The sequence below is a fragment of the Felis catus genome, chromosome B3, assembly GCF_018350175.1.
Source record: "Felis catus isolate Fca126 chromosome B3, F.catus_Fca126_mat1.0, whole genome shotgun sequence".
Classification (NCBI taxonomy): Eukaryota; Metazoa; Chordata; class Mammalia; order Carnivora; family Felidae; genus Felis; species Felis catus.
In genome coordinates this window covers 46,390,174-46,402,786 of record NC_058373.1, presented here as the reverse complement: position 1 = coordinate 46,402,786, position 12,613 = coordinate 46,390,174, and positions in this window count along the sequence as shown.

Here is a 12,613-nt window from a genome sequence, read left to right as displayed (position 1 = left end):
GATTTCACTACTTTCTATACAGCCAGGGACAGTGTGCTATTAACAGAGCATGTCCCTAAGGAGGGACAAATAGATTAATGAAACAAAATAGAGAATACAGACTTTGATCCACATTTATGCGGTAAATTGATTTTCAGTAAAGGAGTCCATGTAATCCTATAGAGAAAGGACACAGGTTTCAAAAAATAGTAATGAATAAAGGAATAGAAAAAAGGAAATCTTGACTCCTACTTCATAGTAACATAATACACAAACATTAATTCAAGATGGATCATAGGCTAAAGCTTCTAGAGGAAAACATGGGAAGATATATTTACAAGTTTAGGATTAGAAGAATTCTTGTATAAGAATATAAAACAATAAAAACAGGTTAATCAGACTTCTGCAAAATGTAAAACCTCTACCCATTAAAAGGTACCATTAAGAAAATGAATGTGCAAGCCACAGACTGGGAAAAAATATTTGTAATACATATACTAACAGAGAACTTGTACCCAGAGTATCTAAAGTACTCCTTCAACTCAATAAAAAAGACAAACAGATGTTTTTTAAATGAGCTAAGGACTTAAATAGACACTTTATTAAGGAATATATATGAATGGCCAATAAGAATATGAATGAAGTTCAAATTAAAATCACAATAATGTATTAAATTACAGGCACTAAAATGGCTAATTCCAAAATAGACTTAATAACAGTAGCTGAACTCATATTATCAGTAGAAGTGTAAAATGGTACTACTCTGTAGAAGTGTTTTTTTATAAAATTAAGCATACATATATTCCATGACCGTGCATTTTACTCTCAAGTATTGACCCAAGTAAAACAAAATATGTCTTCCAGAAAGCCTTATACAAGAATGTTCATAGCATCATTATTCATTATAGCCCTCATTTGGAAAAAATCCAAATGCCCATCAATAAGAAAATGGATATATAATTTGTGGTATATTCTTACAATGAAACATTACTCAATAATCAAAAATAATATGCTAAAGGAGCACCTGGGTAGCAGAGTCAGTTTAATGTTCAACTCTTGGTTTGGGCTGAGGACATGATCTCACAGTCCATGAGTTCAAGCCTTGCGTTGGGCTCTCTACTGCCAGTGCGGAGCCTGCTTGGGATTCTCTCTCTCTCCCTCTCTCTCTGCCCCTCCCCCACTCATTCTCTCTCAAATAAACAAACAAACTTTAAAAATAACATGCTATTAATACATGCCATAACATGGATAAATCTTTAAAACATGCAGAGTAAAAGAAATCAGACATAAAAAGTACATACTGTATGGTTCAATTTTTAATGAGCTCAAGGGCAGGAAAAAGAAATCAGAGTATTATTTGCTGCAGAGGTGGGCAGCAGTATTGATTATAAAAGGACTAGAGAAAATTTTCTGGAAATAAAAGTTTTAAATTTCTTGATTGGGTTAAAGATTATATAGATGTATACATATGTCAAAACTTACACTGAAAAATCTGTGCAGTTCACTGTATGTAAATAGTACAAGAAATCTTTAAAAATATTAATATATGATTTCTCATTTGAAACTATAAAGGCCACAAGTCAGTGGGATAGTAAATTCAAAGTAATAAAAGAAAAAGACATCAATCAAGAATTCTATGTCCTGCAAAACTATGTCCAGCAAAACTACCCTTTAAAAAATAAAGGAAAAGTTAAGACTTTGCCAGAAAAACAAAAGCTGAGAGAGTTTGTCACCGATAGATATGCACTGCTTGAAATACTAAAGGAAATCTCTCAGGGTGAAATTAAAGGACATTAGACAGTAATCAAATCCACATGAGAAATAGACTGATAAAAGTAACTACATAGGTAAATATCAAAGGCAGTATACATGTCTTTTGTTTATAACTTTTTTTCACATGGCATGTTTTAAAACATAACTGTATAACACTATAATTACATGGTTCTATTGATAGTTTTATAACGTATAAGTATGTAATTTGTGTGCCAACAGCATGAAGTGAGGAGGGAATGAAGCTGTATAGGAGCTAGGTTTTTTTTACAATATTGAAATCAAGTGGCTATTTATCAGAACTAGGTTGTTATAAATTAATAAACTTATTGTAATTTCCAGGACAGCCACTAAGAAAATAACTCAAAAAATAGTAACAGAGACAAGAGAATGAAAATACTGAACTACAAAATATGTTTAACACAAAAGCAGGCAATAATGGAGGAATAAAAAAATAAAAATACATAAGACATATAGAAAACAAATAACAAAATAGCAATTGTAAATTCTACCTTATTAATGATTACATTAAATGTAAATAGATTAAACACTTCAGTGAGAAGATGGAGATTGGCAGAATGAATCTGAAAATATCATCTAATTTTATACTGTCTACAAAAGATGCACTTTATACTGAAAGTCAAACATAGGTTGAAAGTAAAATGATGGAAAAGGATACACACCATGCAAATGGTAATCAAAAGAGAAGTGTCTACTAATATCAGAAAAATAGGTATTAATGAAAAACTGTTATTAGAAACCAAGAGAACATTTAAAAAATGATAAAAGAGTGCATCAAGAAGACCTAAGGAGTGTAAACATACATGTACTTGAAAGTAGAGTTCCAAAATACACAAAGCAGGACAAGTCTCCAGGACAGACTATAAGTAGGCCAACAAATCCCAATAAATTTAAAGGGATTGAAATCATACAGCAGTGCCTGATTGGCTCCATCAGTTAAGTGTTGGATTCTTGATTTCGGCTCAGGTCATGATCTCAAGGTCCTGAGATCAAGCTCCATGTGGGCTCTAGACTGAATGTGGAACTTGCTTGGGATTGTCCCTCTCCTTCTTTCTCTGCCCCTCTCTTGCTTATACTCCCTCTCAATATAAATAAATAAACATTTTAAAAAGGCAGTGAAATCATACAATGTATGTTCTCTGACCACAATGAAATGAAAAATCAATAGCTACGAAATTTGGGAAATTCACTAGTATGTGTAAATTAAACAACCACTATTAAATAATCAATGGGTCAAGGAAGAAATCCAAAGAAAATTAGAAAATACGTTGAGATGAATGAAAATGAAAACACAACATATGGAAATTTATGGGATGCAGTGAAAGCAGTGCTCAAAGGAAGATTTATAGCTATAAATGCATATGTTAAAAGAAAAAAAAAACTCCAATCAACAACCTAGTCTTCTGCCTTAAGACACTGAAAAAGAAGATCAAACTAAACTCGGAACAATCTTAACTACACTGGAATAAAAAAAAAAAAACAAACAAAAACCTTAAGAGCAAGCAAAAGGAATGAAATAATAAGGATTAAAGTAGGAATGAATGAAATAGGAAACAGGAAAACAGGGGTGCCTCTCTGGCTCAGTCAGAAAAGCATATGACTCTTTGATCTCAGGGTCATGAGTTCAAGCCCCACATTGGGTGCAGAGATTACCTAAATAAATAAAAACTTTCAAAACAAAAAGGAAATAGAAAACAATAGGGAAAATTAACAAAATGAAAAAATGGGCTCTTTGAAAAATTAACAAAATGGACAAGACTTCAGCTAGATTAACCAAGAAAAAAGGAATACAATTCAAATTACTAAAATCAGGAATGAAAGAAGGAACATAACTACTGAACATACAGAAATAAAAAGATTTATAAAGGAATACTATGAACTTCTATATACCAACAAATTAGATAACTTTGAAAAAAAAAATTTCCTGAGAAGGACAAAAAGCATTCAAACTGACTCAAGAAGAAATAGAAAATCTGAACATACCTGTAATGAAAAGATTAAATTGATAATCAGAAGACCTCCCACAAAGAAAAACCTAAAACTAGATGGCTTGTCAGGTGAATTCCACATCACATTTAAAGAAGAATTGGTACAAATTCTTCACAAACTCTTCCAAAAAATGGAAGAGGAGAAAACACTGCTCAACTCATTCTATGAGACCAGAATTATCCTGATACCAAAATTACACAAAGATATTACAATAAAACTACAGACTAAAATCTTTTATAAGTATTGATGCAAAAATACTCAGGAAAATACTAGCAAACTGAATCCAGCAACATATAAAAAGAATTATATTCCATGATCACAGAGATTTATCCTAAGGATGTAAGATTGGATCAATGTATGAAAAACAGTCAGTGTAATAAGCCATAATAGAATAAAAGGCAAAAATGACATGATCATTTTAGTAGAAGCCGAAAAATCAATTGACAAAAATCTAAAACATTTTTATAATAAGAACACTCAATAAATTAGTGATAGGAGGGAGTTTCTTTAACCTGATAAAGGACATCTACAACAAACACACACCAACATCATACTTAATGATGGAAGACTGAAATCTTTCCCCCTAAGATCAGGAACAAGATAAGTTATGTCTACTCAGATACTTCAACATTTTACTTGAAATCCTAGCCAGTACAATTAGGCAAGAAAAAGAAGTAAAAGACATCAGATTGGAAAAGAAGAGGTAAAACTGTGTTTATTTCCAGATGACAGAATCATGTATGTAGAAAATCCTAAGGATTACACATACACACACACACACAAATACTACTGGATATCATGGGCCTGGGTGGCTCAGTTAAGCCTCTGACTTCAGCTCAGGTCACCATCTCATAGTTCATGAGTTCAAGCCCCATGTCAGGCTCTGTACTGACAGCTCAGAGCCTGGAGCCTGCTTCAGATTCTGTGTCTCCCTCTCTCTCAGCCCCTCCCCTGCTCATATTCTGTCTCTCTCTGCCTCTCAAAAATAAATAAACATTAAAAAAATTTAAAAATTAAAAAACACTATTGGATATAATAAATACGTTCAGCAAAGTTGTAGGATAAAAGATCAAGAATCCAAAATCAGCTTTATGTCTATACACTAGCAACAAACCATCTGAAATGAAATTATAAAACAATTCCATTTATAATAGTATCAAAAAGGATAAAATTTACAAATAAATTTAACAAAATGCTTTCAAGCTTTGTACACTGAAAACTGTAAAACATTGTGAGAAGACGATGTGACTGTAGAAGAAAGAGGAAGTGAGAGAATATCATGAGAAGGACTTGGCCTACCATTGTTGGCTTTGAAGATGGACAAGCATGTGATGAATCAAGGAATGAGGGTGGCCTCTGGTAGCTAAAAAAGAAAATAGATTATTCCCTGGAGCATCCAGGAAGGAATGCAATCCTGATTTGATTTTGGTGAATCCATGTGGGATTTCTGGCCTATGGAACTGTAAAGTAACAAAATTGTGTTGTTTGAAGCCACTATGTGCCAATTTGTTATATATGCCATAGAAAATTAAAACTAATGGTAACACTGTCAAACACTCCCGAAACAATCTTGAAAAAAACAAAGTTGAAGGACTTACACTGCATGATTTTACAACTTATTACAAAGCTGAAGTAATCAGGACAGTATGGATAAGGATAGACATAGAACAATGGAATAGAATTGAAAGCCCAGGAACAAACGTTCACACTTACAGTCAATACATTTTCAACAAAAGTGCCAAGACAATTCAATGGAGAAGTAAGTTTCTTTCAACAAATGATAGTGAAACAACTGGATATACACCTGCAAAGGAAAGAATGTAGATCCACGTCTTACAACATATACAAAAATTAATCCATTATGAATCAAAGACTCTAAATGTAAAAGCTAAAACTATTGAACTCCTAAAGGAAAACATAGGCATATATCTTTATGACCTTGGATTAGACAATGGCTTACACCAAAAGCATAAACAACAAAAGAAAAAAAATAAACTGGACTTCATCAAAATTAACTTGTGTTTCAAAGGACACCATCAAGAAAGTGAAAAGACAGTCTATAGAATAGGTGAAAATATTTGCACATCATATATCTGATAAGGAACTTATGTCCATAATATATAAAAAATTAACAGAAATCAATAATAAAAGGACAAATAACTAATTTAAAAGCAGACAAAGGATTTAAATATACATTTCTCCAAAGAAGATATATAAATGGCCAATAAGCACATAGAATACATAGAAAGCCCAATAAACACATAGAAATATGCTCAAAATAATTAATCATTAGGGAGATTCAAATCAAAACCACAATGAGATACTGCTTCCCACCTACTTGAATGGCTAGACAACAACAAGTGTTGGTTAGGATGTCTGGATACTGGACCCTTCATATATTGCTGGTGGAAATGTAAAATGATATGTTTGCTTCAGAAAAAGTTCCTCAGTGATTAAGGAGAGTTACCATATGACATAGCAAGTCCACTTTTAGGTCCATACTCAAGAGAATTGAAAATATTTACACAAAAATGTCTATACAAAAACTTGCACATGAATGTTCATAGACACTTACTCATTACACCAAATAGCAGCACAAACATCCATCAACTGATCAGTGGAAAAATAAAATGTGGTATGTCCATACAACCGAATATTATTCAGCCATAAAAGGCATGAAGTACTGATGCATGCTACAACATGGATGACCGTTGAAAACAATCTGCTAAGTGAGAGAAACCAGACACAAAAGACCACACATAATATGATTCTACGTATACAAAATGTCCAGAACAGGAAAATCTATAGAGTCAGACAGTAGGGTTTTCAGGACCTGGTTGCCATGGTCTGGAGGAAGAGGAAATGGAGAGTGATTGCAAATATATACCAGATTTCTTTTGGAAGTGCTACAAATGTTCTGGAATTAGATGCACAACTCTGTGAGTAATCTATAACCCCTGAATTATATACCTTAAAAGAGCAAATTTTATAGGAAACACATGATCTCTCAATAAAAAAGAATGTTATGACCATTTAGATAAGCTTTTCTTAAGTAAGCTCTACACCCAACACGGGGCTTGAACTCATAACCCCAAGATCAAGAGTCACATGCTCTACCAACTTGGCTAGCCAGGTACCCCTATCATGACCATTTAAAGAGCAACCTAGAAGCATTTAGTTGTAGTAGGTACTTGTATTCCTGTGATTCAGCACCTCCCTCCTGTCCATATACTTCTGATAATCAGAGCCATAGGGACATATGCATGGGGATGTTTACTGTGTTGTTTTTGACAGAAGGATGTTAGAAATAATCTAAAAGTCCATCACTAGGGAAATGAAATGTGGTGGATGCATGTTATCAACCATCATGCAGCAGTTAGCAACAATGAGCCAGATGGACATCTTGCACTTTAAATAGATCCTAGAAACAGTGTCAAGTTAAAAAATAAAAAGAGAGAGAACAAGATCTATAGTAAGCACTATTTGTGTAAATTAAAAATGCATAAATATAACATATTCTTCAATGATATATGCAAATGCAAGAATATAGCATCTTAGAATGGCTACCCTTAGCGGGAGTGAGGACTGGGATAAAGACTCAGAATGAAGGGGGAAAATAATAAAATAAAATAGAAGCAAAGCCAAGGACATGCAAATGTTGATAATGTGCCGTGACTAAGAAGTGTAAATAACTCAACTCTCTGCCCTTGAGGTCTAAGGAGAGACAGAGAAGGAGGAGGATAAGAAAGAAGGACTAGGGAGGAGAGGAGAGCAGAGAGAAGCTAGCTCAAATACACTCCAATATGTTAAGAGGTGTTATCTCTAGGAGGTGAGGTTTATTTCCCCATCTCTACTTCTCCACCTCTTTTAAAAACAATGGGAAGGGAATATTTTGTTTTGTTTTAAAAGGTTAAGAAATGGGGGCGCCTGGGTGGCTCAGTCGGTTCGGTATCTGACTTCAGCTCAAGTCATGATCTCACAGTTCATGGGTTCAAACCCTGTGTCTGGCTCTATGCTGACAGCTCAGAATCTGGATCCTGCTTCAGATTCTGTGTCTCCCTCTCTCTCTGCCCCTCCCCCATTCCTCCCCCCTCTCAAAAACAAACATTAAAAAATTTTTTTAAAAAGATTAAGAAATGGCAAAAGTCTTAGATAGCTTTTGAGTGACATTTAAGGGCACCTTGATGCTGCAGACAGCCAAAGGATTATAACCAGTGCCATTCCCTTAGGTTGTTAAAATGGATTAAAAATGACTGCCCTGTGAAGTGTAACCCATCACTGCCTCTCTCCATTCTAATCAGATCTGTTCTAACATAAAATTGACATATTGAGTACTCAGAGAGTCACCAGTGACCTGGATCCCACTCAGCTGTAGTCAAATATTATCATCCTGCTGAAAGAAAGGTATCTGATAGGTTTCTGTCTAGTCTTACAATATGGCGATGTTTCAAAAGTCTCAGAAATCAGTAAAAGAAAGGCTCTTCAAGATTTAATTCAAAACCAGCTGGAAGAACTGGATAGGATAAGCAAGTGTCAGGAATCTTGGAAATTCTCTTAGAGGACATCTCAGTATCTCACTTGGCTCTGTGCTGGGGCAGCACAGTAATTACCCCCACCACTGGATCCACCTAATCCTACTTACAGATTCAACTCAGACCTAAGATCTGATACCACCAGTTAAAAAAATTTTTTTTTAATTTTTTTTGATGTTTATTTTTTTTTTGAGAGAGAGAGAGGGAGGGAAGGAGAGAGGGAGGGAGAAAGAGCAAGGGAGCATGCAAGCAGGGGCAGGGAAGAGAGAGAGAAAGAGAGGGAGACAGAGACACAGAATCTGAAGCAGGCTCCAGGATCTGAGTGGTCAGCACAGAGCCCAACTCGGGGTTCGAATTCATAGGCCATAAGATCATGACCTGAGCCGAAGTCACACGCTTAACCGACGGAGCCACCCAGGCACCCTGATACCACCAGTTTTAGAGGGGAGATGTAAGGAACCCTGGATTTGATACTTTTTAGTATCTCACTATGTCAGCCTTGCACCCCATCCTATGACTTGGTACCCAGGTCCTTGCTACTATAATTCTATTCCATTTCCCTTTCTGGTGCCCCAGTTCCCTCATGAGTAGAGTGCTCTCTTGCTTCTCCAAGCCCTGCTCCCTAACCCGCGAGCAAATGACTTCTTAGTGTTGAGTGGCTTTCTACACCATTCTGGCAGAGCTTAATAACTTCTAGGTCTGGCCTAACCTACTCCTGAGTTGACAGAACTATGACAGGATAACAGACCTATGCAAAATATGAAAGAAGCAAAAGAGTGGTCCAGTGGGTTTGTCTGATGGAGGTTGGAGCCCCACATGAGTTGAACCATGTGAAACAGGTTAGGAACACAAAAGGTATGAGTTAGATGCAGGGGCGGGGGACTCATTTTAATCACTGTTTTGAGCAGAAAGAAAAAAAAAAGCGAGAGGCCTACAGCTTCGGGCAGATGGTTAATGTTAACAGATGGCAGATAGAAAGAAGTACTATTTTTATTTTTGCTATATTCTTCAACACAGTGCCATAAAACTAGGGATTGGCATATATTATTCAAATTTTCAGAAAAGTGAAAAGAAAGAGGTCAATTTTAGAAACCGCAGATTGAGGAACAACTTATTGTTACGATAATAAAACAGGAACAATAATGAAATGCAACATGCATTGAGATATCACAAGATGAGCATGGTACTAAATGTTTTCCACACATGATCTCATTTTAATCATCACATAAAACCCCTAAAGAAGGTATTATTTTCCTCATTTGACAGATGAAACTGAGGCTCAGAGAAGCTGAACAACTTGATGTAGCTCACAATAAAAAGCTAGGATTTAGACCCAGGTGTGTTTAACTACCAAACCTGTGCAGTTCAGATTCCAAAACAAGTTGTTTATGATTGTGTAGAAAATAAAGTGGTATTTGTTAGGAGCCTACATGAGTTGATTAACAGCCCATCATGCCAGACTGTATTTAAACCACTTCACTGGAAAGTTATACCCACAAAGGTCAGGGAAGGAAAATGCTGTACAATGTCACTGTAAAGAATAAAGAAGAAGAAAAACAGCTTGGTGGACAACAGACTAAACAGACCTGTAGCTGGAATGATCATTTCCTAAAAGTGTTGCTCAAACAGTGGAACAAACCTACTCATCAGGAGGCCTCCAGGGCCCTGCTGAAGGACTCTGAATTTGCCTGGCCCAGTCCACAATTTTATCAGTGAATTGAATAAAATATGTATGGCATGTTTGTCAAATTGTAGAGGACAAAAGAAATAATTATTAGATAACAGAGCAAAAAATTTTTTTCTAAAAATCTCATCAGGTTGGAATGTTGAGTCACAGCAGACCAGATAAAAATTATGAAGAAAAAAAGATACAGAATCTTTTATTTAGGTCCATAGTACCTTTAAGGAAGACATTGGAGAGAAGTAGGCACACAGCCATCCTGTGACAGATGCTAGAGATGTTAACTACACATTCAATCTGATGATATGATTGTTAAATGGAAAATAAGTCTGGGGCAGTGTTAATAGTGCCAGGATAAACAGACACTATTCTTTCCATCCTCAGCGTTAGACATCCAATTTAGGTTCTGGAAATATTTTCTGAGTGGGTTGTTTCAGTTTTCTATTGGTATAAAACCACTCAAACTCGGTAGCTTAATAAATTTTATTCTTATCTCTCATGATTCTGTGTGTTGGTTGGTCTCAATCGTGTGTTTCTTCTCTTGGTTTTGCTCAGAATCTCTCTTGCAGTTGCTCAGTTGACAGCTGGGGCTGAAGCACTCTGGAGGCCCTTGGGCAGGAACATTCAAGATGGTGTCTTCACTCACAGAGCTGACACCTCAGTTCTCCACATGCTATCTTATCCTCCCAGGCATTTCCTCCCCAGCAGGGCAGCTAAACTTTTTACATGTTGCCTTGTTTCCACGGAGCACAATGACTCTAAGTGCCAGACTTTCTCAAGGCTTAGGACCAAAACTGACACAGTCACTTCTGCCCATTCAATGTAGGTCAGAGGACAGCCAAAATTCAGGATGGGAGGGACTACATAAGGACATAAATACTAGGAGGGATCATTCGTTGGAGCCCATCTTTGGAGTCCACTGCAGGAAGGCAATGAATTTTATAATTAATTTTATTTTAAAATTTATATATAAGGTGATGGGGCACCTGGGTGGCTCAGTTGTTTAAGTGTCTGACTTCAGCTCAGGTCATCATCTCACAGTCCGAGAGTGTGAGCCCCACGTCAGGCTCTGTGCTGACAGCTCAGAGCCTGGAGCCTGCTTCAGATTCTGTGTCTCCCTCTCTCTCTGCCCCTCCCCTGCTCATGCTCTGTCTCTCTCTGTCTCAAAAATATATAAAAACATTTTAAAATTAAAAAAATAAAATAAAATAAAATTTATATATAAGGTGAAAGACAAATACATTTGGAGATTTTAGCACAGACATGATGTCTTATAGTTCACAAGAGTTTTCAAATTTTGGGAGGACTGTATACAGAAGACAGCTTAAATATACCCTGTATAGCTCCAGTGCACAAAATTAGGACTGGGGGTAGGTTTCAACTCAACTGCTATGTATCCAATTGTCAAGGGTGTGGAGAGAAGCTTCTGTCTGAACAGGAAGTCATACTAGATAGACTCCAAGGCCCCCTTCAACCTCAAAAACTAAGTTTGTAATTATACACTTCCTCCTGTTAATTATTCCTTGGTATATTCCATCTCTTCAGCCAGATTTTAAATTGAAGCTGGACAAAACAAAATAAATACAAATATTTCTGGACAGCTTCTAGTGTTAGCTCTCCCAGCAGTCAGCTGCCATATAATTTTGGATAAATCACTTAATATCCCTGGGCCTCAATTTCTTCTGAAAAAGGAAGGGGTTGAATTGTAACTTCCCTCCCAGTACAAAGTGAGGATAATAAACAACAACTTTGATGGAATTACTTTAAGAATAAAATGGAAATGAAAGTAGATAAAGTACTTTAGATAGCAACTGGCCTATTCTCTGTGCTTAATAAATATTAGCTTTCATTATTCCCATGGTGATGACAATGATGATGTTTTCTGATTCTATGATTTCCATGTATATAATAAAATCTTGAATCACTTTAGACCTTCACTTCTTTTGCTCTTCTCAGCAGCAATCAGGAAGTAACTCATAATTATCGCTGGTCTAAGTTTTCTGACCAAGTAACCAGGTTCCCACCATGACCTTGTAAAGGGCAAACCCTCAATGAACAGTTGAATTAAATTTGAAATGGTTTGGGCAACAAATGTGTTCTCCTGCTCTATGTCAGCAGAGGGAGCCAAAGAAAAGGAACAAATCCTTTCTCTGATTAGGTACCAAAAAGAGCGAGACAGGTCAGGGGCTTTTAGAGGTGTCCTTATTCACCCTTCCTACCCTCATTTTATAAATTACGAAACAGGCCAATGGAGGAAAGGAGATTTCCCAAGGTTACAAAATAATAAGTGGTAAGGTTATCCAAAAAGCAAGTCTGTCTCAATCCTGGTTCCTGGGTCTTTGACTTGTGGTCTTTCATACGCTACTATAATTGTTTTCTTGTTCTTCAAGGAAATTAGCTACAGATTATTGCAACTTCAATGTTTTTTGCCTCACTTATCTGATAGCATAGTCTTTGGGTTTGAATCCTGGCTCTGCCTCTTACTAATTGTGTGACCATGGGCAAGTTACACAGCCTCTCCAAGATTCAGAATCCTATGATTTTAAATGGTTATAATAATTATACTTCTTTCAAAGGAGGAGCAAATGAAATAATGCAATATAAAATGTCTCATAAGGCATTTCATGCCTTGAGCACACGA